Here is an 18,703-nt window from a genome sequence, read left to right as displayed (position 1 = left end):
TGTCCACTCCACCTCAAGTTTTGGTGTCATCTGCAAACTAAGTGATTATACCTCTTATGCTCACAAGGAAAGATGGGCACAAATTGAGGTGACATCACATTGAGGGTATTTTGGAAATGACTTTGGTGTTGGATAGTAGTTCACAAGTAACAGCAATCTTAGGTACATTAGAAAAGGGTAGTGAGAGGTTTTGCAAGTTATTTGGATATGGTGTTAAGAGCAGTCAACATAATGGAAAACTGGAGAAAGACAGCTTTAGGGCAGTAGTGAACTTCTGTGAAGGAGGGGAGGGTAGTCTGAATTTGTTGAACAAAGCTGGACTGACAGCTATCCATATGACCTCCGCCAAATTCCTCAGCAAACTCCCATAAAAAAGTAATGTGTTAATGACCATTTTTTTAATAATGTTGATTCATGGATGAATATTAGTCAGTGTACCAGGAATGGACTCCTGATCCTCTTCAAGCTAGTTCCATAAAATTTTTACAGTCTACTCTTAATTATTAGTAAAGTGATGAAAGGTGTAATCAACAGCGTTATCAAACAAAATCTGCTTAGTGATGCTCAGTCTGCATTCCAGCAGGACTACTCAGATCCTGACCTCATTACAACCCCTGTTCAAACATGAACCAAAGTACTGAATTCCAAAATTCTTTTTGTCAACATTGTATTTGCCTAAGTGTGACTTCAAGGGGCATTCGCAAAACTAGAGTTGATGAAAATCCGAGAAAAAAAATGTCTGGAGCCACTTGACCTAATAAGGGACAATATGGCCATCACCCCATTATCAACATCCTGGGGTTACCATTAACCAGAAATTCAACTGGACCAGCTATACAAATACTGTAGCTACAAGAGAGGCTAGAAATACTATAGAGAGTAACTCACCCCCTGATTCTCCAAAGCCTATATGCCATCTACAAGGTACAAATTAGGAGTATGTTGGAATGTTTCTCACTGGTCTGGATGAGTGTAGTTTTGCAACTCTCTGATGCTATCCAAGACAAGGTTGCCCATTAAATTAGCAACATATCCACACACTCCTCCACTGATGTTCAGTAGCAGCAATGTGTATCATCTACAAGGTGCATTGTAGGAATTCACCAATGATCCTTAGATAGCCACCTACCAAACCATGAGCAAATTTAGAAGGAAAAGGGAAACAAATAATTGGGAACACCACCACCTTAAGTTTGCCTCCAAGCCACTCACCGTCCCGACTTGAAAGTATATCGCTGTACCTTCACTGTTGCTGTGTCAATATCATGAAATTTCCTCTGAACACCATTTGTGGATCTACCTATAGCAATGGAGTGTAATGATTAAAGAAGGCAACTGCTTATCACCTTCCCAAGGGTAGCTAGCGATGTGCAATAAATTTGGCCTAGCCAGTGATCTGTTCTCCCAGATTTGAATTTTAAAAACCTTCAGCCTTTCAGGCAGATGGTAAAAAATTAAAAGCTATGGAAGAACAAATAAATTTGGTTGTTTACATGCACACTTCTTGAGAGCTATTGTTAAATAAAAAACATGATCAAAATTATTAGTAGAATTGCTCATTTCCTCTTGACCTGAAATGGTTAAATTTAAGTAATGCTACAGTCATAGAGCCTTGGTTTGAAGTAGTGTTTATTTTTGGTTGGTGTATATTGGATAGCATACATTAGTCTTAGAGGTTGTGTAGTGCAGATTTATCAACATATTGCAGCTTGGGCGGTTAAATTATAACAAGTTGGTTTATATTCCACTGAACTCAAATCATAAAGACGTTGCTTTTTTTATTTTTGTGCTTTTTAAAACTGCACTGAAAGCAGAGAGAGCTGTTTTGTATCCAAAGATTTACAAGGATGGCTGCAACTGTTGAGATTCAGGTTCACAAAAGGCATAAAATTCCTATGTACTGTGTATTCAGAGTTCTGAAGAAGAATTGCAGGACTTCAAATGTTAGCTGTGCTTCTCTTTATGGATACTGCTAGATCTGCTGAGTTTCTCTAACAACTTATTTTTCTTTGTTTCAAATCTCCAGCACCTGCAGTTCTTTACTGTTGTTTTAAGGCTGTGATTTATATTCATCACGGGAATAAATGTGAGACAAATTTAATGATTATTAGCTAATAATAATTGCATTGAATTTATTGTCATGTGTACTGAGGCAAAGTCAAAAGCTTTGTCTTGGAAGCAATACAGGCAGATCACATAATTAAGTAGCATAGATAATTAAATAATAGGTAAACAGCGGCAAAAACAAAAACACAGGTACAGGTGAATGTGAAAAGTTTGAGAGTCCATTCAGTATTCTAACAATAGGGTAGAAACTGTTACGAAACCAGCTGGTGCTTGTGTTCAGGCTTCTGTACCTTCTCCCCGATGATGGAGGTTGTAGAAAAACATTGCCAGGGTGGGATGGATCTTTGAGAATGCTGGTGGCCTTTCCTTGACATATGGCCTGGTAGATGGATTTTGTAGGTGGGAGGTTGGCTTTTGTGATTGCCGGGCTAAGTTCACCACTCTCTGTAACTGTCTCCGATCTTGAATGGTACAGTTGTCATACCAGGTAGTGATGGTGCACCTATAAAAGTTGTCAAGGATGTACGCCGTCATGACAAATTTCCTTAGCTGCCTGAGGAAGAAGAGACGTTGGGCCTTTGTAACCAGTGCATCCACATGAAGAGTCCAAGAAAGCTTGTTGTAGATGACCACTCCCAGGAGCTTGACACACTCCACTCATTCCACCACTGTTAACGTGTAGAGGGGGGGAGGGGGGCATGATTAATATCCTGCCGAAAGTCAATGGTGAGTTCCTTGGTTTTGCTGGCATTGAGAGCTAAGTGGTTGTCTGTGCACCATTTTTCCAGGACTTCCACCTCCCGTCTGTAGTCTGTTTCATCGCCATCTGAGATTCGACCGACTATGGTGGTGTTATCAGCGAACTTGTAAATGGCATTAGTCTACTATTTAGTGACACATTGATGGGCATACAGAGAGTACAGTAGGGGGCAGAGTACGCATTCCTGGGGGGGTGTTAGTGTTAGTGAGGATGAAATATTGTCCCTGATCTTCACTGATTGGCACCGGTGGGTCAAGAAACTAAGGATCCAGATGCAGAGAGTGGGGCTTAGTCCGAGATTATTAAGTTTAGTAATCAGTCTCGAAGGGCTAATAGTATTGAAGGCTGAACTGTAGTCAATGAGTAGGATTCTTATGTAGCTGTTCTTGGTCTCAAGATGTTCTAGGGAGGAGTGAAGGGCAAGTGGTATGGCATCCTACATGGATCTATTGGTCCAACAGGCAAATTGGAGTGGGTCAAGAGTAGTGGGGGAGCTGGAGTTGATTAATACCATGACCAGCCTTTCAAAGCACTTCATGATCACCGAAATTAGGGCCACTGGGCAGTAGTCATTGAGACATGCTGCATGGGCCTTCTGAGGCACAGGGATAATGTTGGCCATCTTGAAACAGGCAGGGACAGTGGCCTGCTGCAGGGAGAGGTTGAAGATGTCCGAGAAGACCTCTGCCAGTTGATCTACGCATGCTGTGAATGCATGGCCTGGTACTCCGTCTGGTCCTATTGCTTTCCTTGAATTCACACGAAAGAAAACTGTTCTGGCCTCTGATGTAGTGACTATTGGGATAGGTTCATTAGGACTTGTCGGAATAGGTGTTCCCTGTCCACCGAAGTTCTGCTCAAAGCGAGCATAGAAGGCGTTGAGACAATCTGCGAGGGATATAACATTGTCTGCTATCTTGCACTGTTTATTTTTAGAACCTGTGATGTTATTCACTCCTTGCCATAGTCGGCAGGTGTCTGTCTGGGTCTCTAGTTTGGACCAGTATTGGTCCTTGACTGTCTTAATGGCTCGGCAAAGGTCATACTTGGATTCCTTATATTTGAGTGGGTCTCCTGATCTGAAGGCCTCACACCTGGTTTTTAGCAGGTTCAAGTGTCCTGATTCATCTAGGGCTTCCTGTTGGGGAACACCCGGGTTGACTTCCTCGGTATGCAGTGCTCTACACACTTGCTGATAAAGTCTGTGATCATGGTGGCAGATACCTCCAAGGTACCTGTAGACTGTTTGAATGTGGCCTGATCATCCAATTCCAGATAGTACTGGAGTTGGTCCTCTGCCGCCTCTGACCAGCACTGGACCTGTATCCGTGAGGGGGTCTCCTGCTTGAGCTTTTGCCTGTAAGCCAGGAGAAGAAACATGGCATTGTGGTTGGAGTTCCCGAAATGAGGGCAGGGGATGGAGCGGTAGGCATCCTTCACAGTGGTGTAGCAGTGGTCTAAAATGTTTAAGCCCCTGGTGGGGCTGGTAGTGTTCTAGTGGTACTTCGGAAGCGCTTTCCTTAGATTAGCTTGATTTGAAGTCACCAGTTACGATAAACAGGGCCTCAGGGTGTTCCATCTCCAGGGTGTTAGTGATGGAGTACAGCACATCCAGAGCTTCCTCAATCTTTGCTTTTGGTGGTTAGTGAACAGCAGTTAGTATAGCAGCGGTAAACTCCTGTGGTAGATAGAAGTGGTGGCATTTGATGGTGAGGAATTCTAGGTTTGGGGAGCAGTGGCTGCCCAGGGTTGCAATGTCTGTGCATCACAAGTTGTCGATTTAAAAAGCAAGCCCTTCCACCCTTTGTCTTACCCGAGGGTGCTGTATAGTCCATACGATGGATGGACAAACCATCAGCCCGAAGCGCGCAACCGGGAATGGATGGGTTGAGCCAAGTTCCTGTGAAGCAGAGCGCTCAGTGGTCCCACAGTTCACGCTGGAAGTTGAGCCGTGATCTGAGTTCATCCATCTTGTTCTCCAGAAATTGTACATTTGTTAGGAGTAAGCTGGGAAGGGGGGTCTTGAAACCACGTAATCTCAGTCTTACTAACAGGTTGGCATGCTTACCCTGTTTCCTTGCAGGTTTCTTACATTTGAGTGGTCCAGTGGTCTGGTGGAGTGAATTGTGACTGCTTCCAGTTAAGTGATCCTTCCTAATAACTGTCTCAAAGTTTTGATATGTATATATTGTAAATTGTGTTGAGGCAACAGTAAATGATTTTTTGCACTATAAGCAATGTAACTGCTACTCAAAACATCGAAGCAATTGATTCAGCCTTTGGTGTTATGGTGGTGACTATATATATTTTAAGTAGGTTAGATTTGTAGTTCATGAATAGCTATGTGGATACCAAGCAGTATTTGGTATTGGTTGTGTGATTGTCTGTGTCAGGTGGGTGAAGAGAAAACAGCTGTTGGATTGTGACTGTTCAATCTCTTCTGCTGTGTGCAAATGTGTAACGTACGTAGTTTTGGAAGAAAAAAAATCAGCTCATTAGCTTCACGTTTAAAATAAATGTTGCATTTGTTTAATAACGCATGCATTTTATTTTCAAACCTGTTTAATTGTTTGTAAAATCATCTTGAGACTTTTCTAATTGGGTTCTAATCATTCTCGAATAATAATTGTATTTAAATGTTTAATGAGTCATCTTTTGAAAATATACACTTTGGACAGGTGAAAAACAGTTTGCTTTATAGGCTGCCAGCTAATTTTTCAGAAGGACAATGCCAGAGACATTGCCACTCCACTTTCTGATGCCAGAATTAACAAACAGAAAAAAAAATTAATGAGTGTTAAGTTTGGCAAAGGATTGGAAGGAACTAGTTCTGGAGTCCAAAGCCCAAAGTGAACACTCCCGGGAGGGTGCTTTGAGGTGTACATCATTGCATCTAGAAGGGTGCAATACTGTGGCACCCTGATTTAGCAAAAGGCTCAGATTGGTTTCAGAATCTTATTTGGGTTTTGTATGACTGAATGTCTTTAAACAGCTGCTTCATCAAGGCTTCAGAAAACTGTCTCTTGCCAGCAAGTTCCTGAAGGCAGCTGCTGTATTGAGTGTTGAAATCAAGTTTGATCACTGCTGATGAAAATGCTTTAAGAAGTTTCTCCTGACAACTCTAGTTAATTATTTGCTGAAGCTGTCAGAATATCACTTGGCAATCTAGGAGGTTTTATGTTTTCTATTTATTTCACAAGAATCAGTTGCAACGTATTAGAAATTGCACTGTGGTTTAAATTTACTCCCCTACAATTTTAACATAGTGAAAGGCCTGAAAGTGAAGATGACTTATTCTTTCAAGCTTTGCAAACAAACAAGATTTTGTTTCCTTCAATTTTTAATCATTTGGTGCAAAAACAATTTTTTGGGGAAAAAAGGGAGTCTTTTATTTACATTAAAAAATCACCCAATGTGATCATAACTAACTTGTACAGTATTGTAATAATAATGAACTTATTGGAGCTATATGGTTGTCATGACTCGTCTGTGTATCAGACCACAGATTTTAATCTTTTTAAATGTAGCAACTTGAGAATCATTTAGAATTAGAAAGCAGCTGTCAGTGGGAGTGTTTCTTCTTTGTGGGCTGAAGGCTACCCATTCTAAATTTTTTGATCAGCCTCCAGAATTATTCTTGTCAGTAGTGGCACTGAGAGCACTTTTAGTTTCTGAATTATGCCATCTCATAGTGTCAAGCTGTGTATAAATACAACAAATTAGTTTAGTTTTGGTTTTTGAAAGGAGTTTTTTCAATTGTAGTCTCTTTGATTTACTTTGTTTTTCTACACCCATGACTTCTATGGAGACAAAGGAAATTTTGATTCATTGTAAGTTACTTAATTTTCCTTTCAGCCATTATTTTTAGCAGTTAGTTTAATTTATTTGATCTCTTCAGTAAATAGCAGAATATATGTAATAGTTGAATCAGGTTATCGATAATTTCAAGAAGAATGTGAAATAGCTTGAGTTTACTGGTATTAAATTCATTTCCTCCATTAAATCTAAAATGTATATACTAAATATTCACTAACTATACACTCATTTGTGTAATAGGTTATCTGTTTTTAATATGAGTGTAATGGCTTCAAGCTATGTACAAACACAACAAATTGGTTGAGTTTGTATTGTAATAGGAGCTAACATTTTCTGTTCTAACTTCAGCCCAGTTCCTGGTGGATATGTTGTTAGGATATTTTGTGAACAAACTGCATTTTTAAATGTTTATTGTTGGCTAATGTGTCAGTTTTAAACAAAGTTGAAGCCTTCTGTTTAACTCCTATGTCTGTCTAGCATATCCCATATCATTCAAAAATGTCTATCATGGAATCACATGCGAAGGTTAGTGATTAGTTGTGAAATCATGTCCCATCTTTTTTACATAATCAAAAATTGACTGAGCATAAAGAAATGAAGCCAGTTTTAAATTCTGTTATCCGTTTACAGTGAGGAATGGCTAACAGAGCTAACCAGTCGAATTATTGAATTTTTCTCCCAGCTATCCATCTCCTCTGACAATAGAATGCAATCAATTTGATTTGATTTATTGTTGCCTACCTAGGTACTGTGAAAAGTTTTGATTTGCGAGCAGTGCGAAGTGTGAAGAATGTAATGTTATGGCTGTAGTGAGTGCATAGAGAGAGAGATCAACATTAAATTTTAAATTGAGAGGTTCATTCAGAAGTCTGATAGCAGCAGGAAGAAGCTGTTCTTAAATCTATTCATGTGTGTATAAAACTTTTATATCTTTAGCCCAATGAAAGAGAGTGAAACCAGGGTGGGAGGGGTTATGTTGGTCGCTTTCCTGAGGGAGCGGCAAGTATAGATGGAGTTAGTGGATGAAAAGCTGTTTTTTGTGAAGGCCTGGGCTGTGTTCACGATTCTGTAATTTCTTGCAGTTTTGGGAGGAGTTGGTAAGAGTCCTTGTGGACAGGCTGAATTTCCTTAGCCTCCTGAGGAACTAGAGATGTTGTGCTTTCTTGACCATCACGTCAACGTGTGCGGATGAGAACAGATTGTTGGTGATCATCACTCCCTAGACTTTGAAGCTCCCAACCATCTCCACCTCAGCATCACTGATGCAAACCGGGGCATGCACTCACTCTGCTTCCTGAAATAAATGACCAACTCCTTTGTGTTGTTGATGTTGATGGAGAGATTGTCTTTACGCTGTGCCGCTAAGCATTCTGTCTTTTTCCTGTCTTCTGCCTCATCCACCTACTACGATGGTGTCATTAGCAAACTTGTAAATGGAGCTGGGGCAGACTTTGACCACATGGTTGAGAGTATGTAAGGAGTTGTAGAAGGCTGGGTACATAGCCTTGCGGGGCATTGGTGTTGAGGGTTATGATGGGGGTGTTGTCACCTGTTGTAGGGAGAAATATTAAAGAGGAGTCTTAAGTCCTGTGCTCCTTTCCACAAGTGATGTTTATTCAAAGCTCTATTACCTAATATAAAGGAGAGGCCAGAGACTTCTCTGAATTTGGCTTTCATGTGGGGACTAGTCACTGCCTTAATCAGAGCTGAGATCAGAGGTTAGTGATGCTCAGTTCTCCAGTGAAATACATTATTTTATACCTTTTGCATTACAATAATTACATGTAACATTGATATCATTGTTAGCCATTTCCCCGGAATCTACACATCCAATCCAGTAAACACACAATCAATGAGGGACAACTCTATGTACAGCTCTCGGTCCTCATATTATCTTATGGTGACTGCCAGATATCTTCTTTATCTGCCTTTGGGATCTTAGAATGCTTCTGACAGTTTTATACCTTCCCAGACATTTGCCAGTTGCACCACATTATTTACCAATAACCTGAATAGTTGGTTTTCACTAAGAACTTCTTCAAATTCTGTACTTCAGTATGACAGATTAGAAAGGATATTAATTTCTACCATTTGTTATAAGGTTTTCAAAATCAACTCTAATATAAAGTTACTGTGATACAGCTGACAAATGGATAACAACCCATCTCTCACTTCAGCCTGAGATCAAACAACAGTTCTTTTGATTTGCAACTGTAGTTTATGACCCCTGCTATAAGTGGATATTAACTTTCATTTTTAAATGAATCTTTATTGTTTTTACTCTAAACACTTTGCATTGTTAATTATCTTTTCTTAAGAAAAGCATCTATTTGGATTCCACTGAGGGTGAATTTCAGTCACTTTACACTTTTACCAAGCTGTTCTATAAAACTTGTTTAGATTCCACAAGCAAGTAGGGGACATAACCATATCTTCATTCTGTATTTTGTAATCTGTCTTGTAACCCTTCCCTTGATCTTTGTATGTAAGAATTTGTTTAAATTATTTATGCCTGTACTTAAGTTTCAATTGTTTATCTTTCCACAGTCATGAACTCTCTTACAACCTTTCTCTGCCCTCTTCCAGTGTGATTGGATTTTTTTGGAGGTCATGTTTGCATGATTTAATGCTTTATCTTCCTTAATAATGCGTTGGGCCTCTTTATTGCCTATAAACATTTTGCTTAAGGAATGCAGCTAACCTTTTCACACTAATTTGTTGTTTGCCATTCTAATTCGACAATTTTACCCGAACAGTTCAGAATACTGTAGGATCAGAGTTTTCCTTCTGCTTTTTACTAAATAACAAACTTGAGACTGTGGCCAAACTAGGCCTTACAAAAGTGCCCCTTACTAAAATGTGTACATTCTTAAAATTACCTGTTTACAGAAACCTCATTAACTTCCCTAATACTACTTCAGATGGAGAATCTCCTCTCATCCAGTATATCTATATGGAGATTACAAGTCATGCTGTGATCATTGGTTGAAAGCAACTTTCAGATCCTTTTGGCCATGTTTTGTTAGTTAAAAAAGAGCTCCAAGTGGTCAGTTTTAGTCATGGGCCACTGCAACATTGATTGCAATCCAGAAGAAGATTCTACAAATTCGAGGATCCCGTTGCAGAGATGGGAGCAGTGATCTAAGTCTTGGAGTTTAGAGATGAATTTGTTTGGAATTATGGTATTGAAGGCTGAGCTGTAGTCAATAAGCAGAAATGTGATGTAAGTATCCTTGTTAAAAAGATGTTCCAGGGATGAGTGTAGGGTCAGGGTGATGATGTCTGCTGTGGACTTGTTGCACAGGTAGGTGAATTGCAAAGGGTCGACTCTGTTATATTTAAACAGAAACAAATTTTATGTGCTCCAGTCAGGTGTGTGTATTTGTTTTTGTATGGGGGACAGGGCGGAAATGGGAGAAATGAGGTTACGGGGGTGTGACTCAAAATAGGATGGGTGCCAAGCCAACTAGCTTCCCATGCAACCAGAGCTACAGATCAGATGATGGAGTAGGTACTGAACAGCCAGGTACAGCATGCAGAGAGTCTGAGAGGAGGGATACGTACCGGATAGGGTAAAGGTGCAGTCAGTGTGATGGATTGAAGTGTGTCTACTTGGCAAGACATGTCAGGAATTAGGGTGATGAACTTAGAGCATGGATCAGTACTTGGAACTATAATGTTGTGGTCATTGCAGACACTTGGATATCACAGGGGCAGGAATGGTTGTTGGATGTTCCAGGGTTTACATGTTTCAAAAGGAATTGGGGGTTCGCGGAGGTAAAAGGTGGAAGAGTGGCATTGCTAATCAGGGATAGTATCACAACTGCAGAAAGGGAGGTCATTGTGGACAGTATGGGTGGAAGTCAGAAACTGAAAAGGAGCAGTCACTTTATTGGGAGTTTTCTACAGACCCCCCTACAGCAACAGAGACACGGAGAAACAGATTGGGAGGCAGATTTTGGAAAGGTGCAGAAGTAACAGGGTTGTGTCATGGGTGACTTTAACTTCCCTAATATTGATTGGAACTTCCTTAGTTCAAATACTTTGGATGGAGCAGTTTTTGTCAGGATCTGGGGTGGCTAAGTTGGGAACAGATGTTCTCAAGGAAATATGCAACAGAAATGTGGAGGTTGTTTAGGAAGCATTTGCTGATAGTTCCGGACAGGTTTGTCCCACTGAGGCAAGGAAAGGATGGTAGGTTGAAAAAACCTTGGGTGATTAGGGATGTGAAACTTCTAGTCAAGAGGATGAAGGAAGCTTGCTTAAGGTTGAGGAAGTAAGGATCAGACAGGGCTTTAGAGGGTTACAAAGTAGCCAGGAAGGAACTGAAGAATGGATTTAGGAGAGCTAGAAGGGGGCATGAAAAAGCTTTTCGGGTAGGATTAAGGAAAACACTCTAAGGCATTCTACACTTATGAGGAACGAGAGGATGGCCAGAGTGAGGGGAGGGCCAATCCGGGATGGCGGAAGGAGTCGGAGGAGGTAGGGGGGAGGTTCTTAATGAATACTTTGCTACAGTATTCACTACTGAGAGGGACCTTGATGTTTCTGAGGACAGCGTGAAACAGACTGATTATGCTTGAATGAGTTGATGTTAAGAAGGAGGATGTACTGAAAATTTTGAAAATCACAAGCATAGATAAATCCCCTAGGCCAGATGGGATATACCCTATGTTACTACAGGAAGTGAGGGACAAGATTGCTGCGCCTTTGGTTATGATCTTTGCATCCTCACTGTCCACTGGACTAGTGCCAGATGATTGGAGGATGGCAAATGGTATTCTCTTGTTCAAGAAGGAATCGCGATAATCCTCGGAGTTACAGACTAATCAGTCTCATGTCTGTGGTGGGTAAAGTATTGGAGAGGATTCTGAGAGACAGGATTTATGATTTACTTGGAAAACCATAGTTGGATTAGAGATAGTCAGCTTGGCTTTGAGAGGGGCAGGTCATGTCTCACAAACGTTGTTGAATTATTTGAGGATGTGACAAAACACGTTGAAGGTAGCACAGTGCATGTGGTGTAATTTGATTTTAACAAGGTGTTTGATAATGTTTCCAAAGGTATGCTCATTCATAAAGTAAGGAGGTATGGGATACAGGGATATCTGGATACAGAATTGGTTGGCCCATAGAAGACAGAGGGGGGTGGTCGATGGTAAGTATTCAGCGTGGAGCTTGGTGACCAGTGGTGTTCTGCCGGGATCGGTTCTGTAACCTCTGCTCTTTGTGATTTTTGTAAATGACTTGGGTGAGGAAGTGGAAGGGTTGCTTATGGAGTTTGGGATGACAAAGGTTGTTACATTGGTAGATAGTATGTTGTAATTTCCAATGGGACATTGACAGGATGCAGAACTGGACTGATAAGTGACAGATGGAGTTCAACCTGGAAAAGTGTGAAGTTGTTCACTTTGGAAGGTCAAATTTGAATGCAGATTACAGGGTTGAAGGCAGGATTCTTTGCAGTGTGGAGGAACAGAGGGAACTTGGGGTCCAGGTCCATAGATCCCTCAAAGTTACCACCCAAGTTGATAGGGTTGTCAAGGAGGCGTATGGTGTGTTTGTTTAAGCAGGGAGGTTGACTGCTGTGAGGTTATGCTGCAGCTCTATGAAGCCCTGGTTAGATCACGCTTGGAATATTATGTTCAGTTCTAGTTGCCTCATTATAGAAAAGATGTGGAAGCTTTAGAGTGCAGGGGAAACTTAATAGGATGCTGCCTAGACTGGAGGGGTATGACTTAGGAAGAAAGTTAAAAAATCTCACAACACCAGGTTCTAGTCCAAAAGGTTTATTTGGGACTACCAACTTTTGGATTGCTGCTCCTTCATCAGGTATCTGTGGAGATGAAGGAACGACGCTCCGAAAGCTAGTACTTCCAAACAAATCTGTTGGACTATAACCTGGTGTTGTGATTTTTAACTTTATACATCCCAGTTCAACTTGATACCTCCACCTTATGAAGAAACATTGAGGGAGCCAGGGATTTACTCATTCGAGCGAAGAATGATGAGGGGTGACATGATAGAGGTGTACAAGATGATGAGAAGCATAGACTAGACACTAGAGACTTTTTTTTCCCAGGGTAGAAATGGGCATAATTTTAAGGTGATTGTAGGAAGGTTTTAGAGGGATGTCAGAGGTAGGTTCTTTACACAGAGTGGTGGGTGCATGGAATGCACTGCCAGCAGTAGTGGTTGAATCAGATACATTAGGGACATCTAAGCAACTCTTGGATAGGTACATGGAAGATAGTGCAATGAAGGTTAGTCTGATCTTCATGTTGGATAAAAGGTCTGCACAACATTGAGGGCCGGAGGGCCTGTATTGTGCTGCACTGTTTTATGTTCCCTGCTATAGATATTCTGAGACAGAACAGAGAACCCATGTAGTTCAGTTACATTTATCAGTTTAAAAACCTCTCAACACCGGGTTATAGTCCAACATGTTATTTGGAAGCACTAGCTTTCGGAACGCTGTTCCTTTATCAGGTGGTTGTGGAGTATAAGATCATAAGACACAGAATTTATAGCAAAAGTTTACAGTGTGATGTAACTGAAATTATATATTGAAAAAGACCTGGATTCTTTGTTAAGTCTCTCATCTTTTAGAAAGACCATATTGGTTTCAGTTACTTCATCTGTAAATTGCAAACCTTTTTTAAAAGTTACATTCTCAAGTGAACTTTAACAATTGGTGTCATGTTGGCCCAGATAATGCATATAAGGTTTGAGCTGTCCTGTGTGAGACTGTTGTGCCCCAGTGGTCAGACTGATCCTATTCTAAAAACGCAGATCTACGGAATCTTCCATGGATTCATGCAGTGTTTGAGTAAAGTAAAATGTAATTCCGCAAGTACAACTTCACCCCACAAACCTATATGTGGATGTGTGTTGAGGGGGAAGGGGTTATGAGTGTCTATGGCACTGTGTGTGTGTGTGTGTGTGTGTGTGTGTGTGTGTGTGTAAAGGGGCTTTTGCTATAAATTGTGTCTTATGATCCTATACTCCACAACCACCTGATGAAGGAGCTGTGCTCCAAAAACATCAACTTGCAAATGAACCTGTTGGACTATAACGTGGTTTTATGTGATTTTTAACTCTGTTCACCCCAGTCCAACGCTGGCATCTCCAAATCATGACTACCATCGACACCACTAACTGCCAGCTTAAAGTGGAGAGGATCTCCAAGAAATTCGCACATATTCACACAGACCTCACGTTTCTACAGAAATGCAGGAAAGCAGGAAAGATCTGAAAAGGATTATGGATCATGAACCCGCTCAAGTCGACCTACAACAGACTACGCGGAGAAAATTGCCACCACACCCCTCGCAAACTCCTAAATCATCTTGTGCACTAACTCTACAGCAGGTGCCACAACCTTGCAATTAAGGTGGAGTCCACACTGCACTCAGGATACAACAGTACAGTTACAGGACATTGCCAAACAGGCAAGGCAATACATCATACATGTGCACAGCAAGAACAAGAAACTGGAGAAACTTGGCATCACCACCAGCAGTAGCCAAGTCCACCCTGGCACCACAGTGGAAAATGTTATCACTCCGGGGAAGTCAATAGTCAACTTATCGGACCACACCCTTCAACTGGAAGAGATTGAAGGGGTCTCAGGGGTCTCAATTTCTGCCCCACCACCAAAATGGACTCATAATTCTTGTAGACACTGAGGAATTCATCAGATGACTGAGACTCCGGGAATTCTTTCAAGATGCTAGCAGTGATCCCAGTGAATCCACCAAGGAACCAAAACCGTCATCACAGGGCTCAGCAGAGGAGTAACCAAAGGAGGAGCCAACTTGGACCCCACCGGAGGGCTGTTGCCTTGGGCTTGACATATATGCTCAAACTGTCAGGAAATATAAATGCCAGGTTCATCAAGTGCACCGATAAGGTAGAGCACAACATCACCTGATCACAACGCAACACCATCCATGCTCCCAAACCCAACCACAACATTGTCATCAAGCCAGCAGATAAAGGAGGAGCCATCATCATTCAGAATAGATCAAACTACTGCAAGGAAGTGTACCGACAACTGAACAACCAGGAACACTACAGGCAGCTACTGGCTGATCTGACCAAAGAGCACACCCATGAACTAAACACACTGATCAGGACTTTGGATCCAGTCCTTCAGAGTTCCTTGCGCACCCTCATTCCACGTACTTCTCGCATAGGTGGCTTCTACTGCCTTCTGAAGATACCCAAAGCCAACACACCAGGATGTCCCATCGTATCAGGCATTGGAATCCTCTGTGAGAACTTCTCTGGCTATGTCGAAGGCAACTTGAAACCCATTGTACAGGCGGCCCCAGCTTCTGTTGCAACACTACAGATTTCTTGCATAAACTCGGCACCCACGGGCCAGTCGAACCGGGAACATTCCTTGTCACGATTGACATTTCAGCACTCTACACCAGCAACCCACGTTATGACAACATTGTAGCAACAGACTCCTTACTCAACACCAACAACTGCCAGTCTCTGAGCACCATCCTATAACTCATCCGCTTTACCCTCGACCACAATGTTTTCACCTTTGACAACCAGTCCTTCATCCAGGCACACTGAACAGTCATGGTGACCAAATTTGCACTCCAACATGTCAACATTTTCATGCACAGGTTAGAACATGCAGGACCTCTAATCAACACTATACACCAGGTACATTAATGACATGTTGTTCCTCTGGACCCATGGTGCGCAGTTAATAAAACAACTACACAATGATATCAACGTGTTTCATCCTACTATCAAACTCACCATGGACTACCCTTTAATATCTGTCTTATTCTTGAACACATGCATCTCCATCAAGGATGGGCACCTCAGCACCTCACTCTACCGCAAACCCACATAACCTCATGATGCTACACTTCTACACCTTCCACCTGAAACACATTAAAACAGCCATCCCCTATGGACAAGCCCTATGCATACACATACTCTGTTCAGATGAGGAGGAACGTGACGGGCACCTGGAAGTACTCAAGGATGCCCTCATAAGAACTGGGTATGATGCTCAACTCATCAACCGTTGGTTCTGACGTGTCACAGCGAGGAACCATAATGACCTCAGGAGACAGACACAAGCTGCAACCAACAGGGTACCTTTCGTTGTCCAGTACTTCCCAGGTGCCAAAAACTATGCCATGTTCTTCACAGCCTGCAACACATTATCAATGAGGATGAGCACCTCACCAAGACCTTCCCCACACTTCCATTTCTCTCTTTTAAACAACCAACAAACCTCAAACAGATCATTGTTCATAGCAAACTGTCTGGCTTTCAGGACAACACCATACAACTTTGTCACAGTAGACGCTGCAAGACGTGAAAATGTCGACACAGATACCACCGTTATGTGTGGGAACATCTCCCACCATGTACATAGTGAGCACTCATGTGACTCAGCCACTGTTGTCTATCTCATATGCTGCAGGCAAGGATGCTCTGAGGCATGGTACATTTCCGTAGCCTCTACTTGGGCCTGCCAACGAATGAATGGACACTGCACAACAATCAACAGACAGGAATGTTCCCTCCCAGTCGGAGAACACTTCAACTGTTCGGGATATTTGACCACAGATCTTCGGATGACCATCCTCCAAGGTGGACGTCGAGACAAACAGAAATGCAAAGTGGCAGAGCAGAGGCTGATTGCCAAGTTCGGTACCCATGGGGATGGCCTCAACCGGGACCTGGGGTTCATGTCACATTACAGGTGACCCCATTGCACTATGCATGCGCACACAGACCCAGGCGCGTGCGTGCACCCTCTCATAGACTTATACCCCTTTACACTCTCACATACACACACTCTCTCAGATGATCATAAACCCCCCCCCGACACACACACCTACTCGCATACACACAGACACATATAAGTTTGTGGGGTGAATTTGTACTTGCAGAATTACATTTTACTTTGCTCAAATGCTGCATGAACCCCTGGAAGATTCTGTAAATCTGTTTTTTTGATTAGAATCAGTCTGACCATTGTGGCTCGGACGGTCTCTCACAGAACAGCTCACACCTTAAATGCATTATGTGGGCCAACATGACACCAATTGTTAAAGTTCACTTGAGAATGTAACATTTTTAAAAGTTTTGCGATTTACAAATGAAAGAATTGAAACCAATATGGTCATTCTAAAAGATGAGAGACTTAACAAAGAATCCAGGTCTTTTTCAATATATAATTTCCCTTGCATCACACTGTAAACTTCTGCTATAAATTCTGAGTCTTACGATCTTATACTCCACAATCACCTGATGAAGGACCAGTGCTCTGAAAGCTGGTGCTTCCAAATAAACCTGTTGGACTATAACCTGGTGTGTGATTTTTAACTCTATATACCCCAGTCCAACACTGGCATCTCCAAATCATGACTACTTTTATCAGTACAGCTAAAAGCACCTTTGCCTAACATGGAGTTTGCTTTGCTCTTTTTCGCTTTCTTGCACCGACTTTCAGTTTCGTGGCCTGTCACCTTTGAACTCCGTTAACCCCTGAACTGTCCTGTGTATTCAACTGAAACCCTTCCAACAGGCCCTGCCTCTATTATGAGGCAAAAATGAATGTCATTAATATGACAGTAAAATGTAACGAACCCTTGGAACCTCCTGCTTCCTGTTACCACAAATTGCAAGCAGCACAAATGTTTTTCACCACAAAATGAAGACACAAGTTTAAAAAGCTATGGCAATCCCCATATTATTTTACAAATCTGGGTGTTGGAACACATTAAAAAAAATGACAAGCAAAATATTGCCAGCAGAAGTAGAGATGAAGTTATCTAAGATGGAATGAATGACCGTTAATGTAAGAACATGCTTAGGAAAGCAAATAATGATGTGGAAGATTCAAGAGAGGCAACTTGCACTAGTTTGTTAATGCTTGTATGTTCCACAATTACAGAAGGACAAGAATTTGACAAAGACAAATGAATGTAGACTATGTCAAGTGTGGTTTGTCAAAAAAAAGGTACAGTTTTTACGATATAGCCATGTTAGATCCAAACTGATGACAATGGAATAAATTAATTTGATCCTGCCATCACAATTGATATGATGGATGTAAATTTGGCTTTAGTATGCAGTGCTCTGGTGAAATATTATGCTATTTTATGTCATGTTATAGGGGGAGGAAATGGTCAAATGGTATTATTGCTGGACTGTTAACCCAGAGTCACAGGTAATGTTCTGGCGACCTGAGTTTAAATTCTGCCATGGCACATGGTGGAATTGGAATTCAGTGTGTCTGGAATTAAGAGCATTCATGACTGTGAACCCACTGATTGTCAGAAAAATACATATGGTTCACTAGTGTCTCTTCGATAAGGAACTCGCCGTCTTTATCTGGTCTGGCCTATATGTGCCTCCAGATCCACAGCAATGTGGTTGACTCTTAACTGCCCTCTGGAAAATTACGGATGGGCAGTAAATGCTGGTCTAGCCAGCAATGCTCTTCAATTTGTGAATGAAATAAAAAAAACAAGTGGTGTGTACTACGATCTTGCATTGTGTTGATAGGAACTATTGTTTGTTTCTATTAATTCAGGGATGTGTTTAAGATACTTTAATGTTGAAATTGGCAATTGTGGTCAAGGAATTAATTCTGTTGCTTGGTGAATTCATTGTTCTTTAATTCACTAATTGAAATTTTGACAGTGTGGAAAAATAACAATTATATCAGGATTGGGTTCAGTCAGAACTATAAATCCATTTGCTTTTGTGGAGACTAAAATCAGATTAGATATAAAATGAGTGATCCAATTGTATGAAATAGGTTAAATCGAGGAGAGCATTCAATTCTTTGAGAGGTACAAACTATCCAAGTGTGTGCATCATCTTGAGAGAACTTTCTAAAATTGTATATAAGCAAGTTATAAAGAATTGGGAAGCCATTTTTAAAACATTATCTATGGAATATGTAATATTTTGCTGCATTTCGGTTATATGGTAACTCTCTGGTACATTTTCTGACCTGATGATAAATCAGTATGTTCAGTTGTAATGACACCGTGAGAAAGTGAG

General features: G+C 41.3%; 1 protein-coding gene across 9 annotated transcripts in view; it reads left to right on the top strand.

Moving 5' to 3' along the window:
• LOC140481473 (disks large homolog 2-like) overlaps positions 1–18,703 on the top strand; it is a 956,164-nt gene that overhangs the window by 67,628 nt on the left and 869,833 nt on the right. For 2 of the 9 annotated variants that reach the window (XM_072577709.1, XM_072577707.1), the window contains exon 2: positions 4,911–4,966. The exons of the other annotated variants lie outside the window; for them this stretch is intronic. The gene's annotated coding sequence lies outside the window, so the exon portion shown is untranslated. The remainder of the gene's footprint in view (positions 1–4,910; positions 4,967–18,703) is intronic. 9 annotated transcript variants of the gene reach the window in all.

The sequence above is a fragment of the Chiloscyllium punctatum genome, chromosome 9 (assembly GCF_047496795.1).
Source record: "Chiloscyllium punctatum isolate Juve2018m chromosome 9, sChiPun1.3, whole genome shotgun sequence".
Lineage (NCBI taxonomy): Eukaryota > Metazoa > Chordata > Chondrichthyes > Orectolobiformes > Hemiscylliidae > Chiloscyllium > Chiloscyllium punctatum.
The sequence above is the reverse complement of the archived record's forward strand: the minus strand, read 5'-3'. Positions and strand labels throughout refer to the sequence as shown.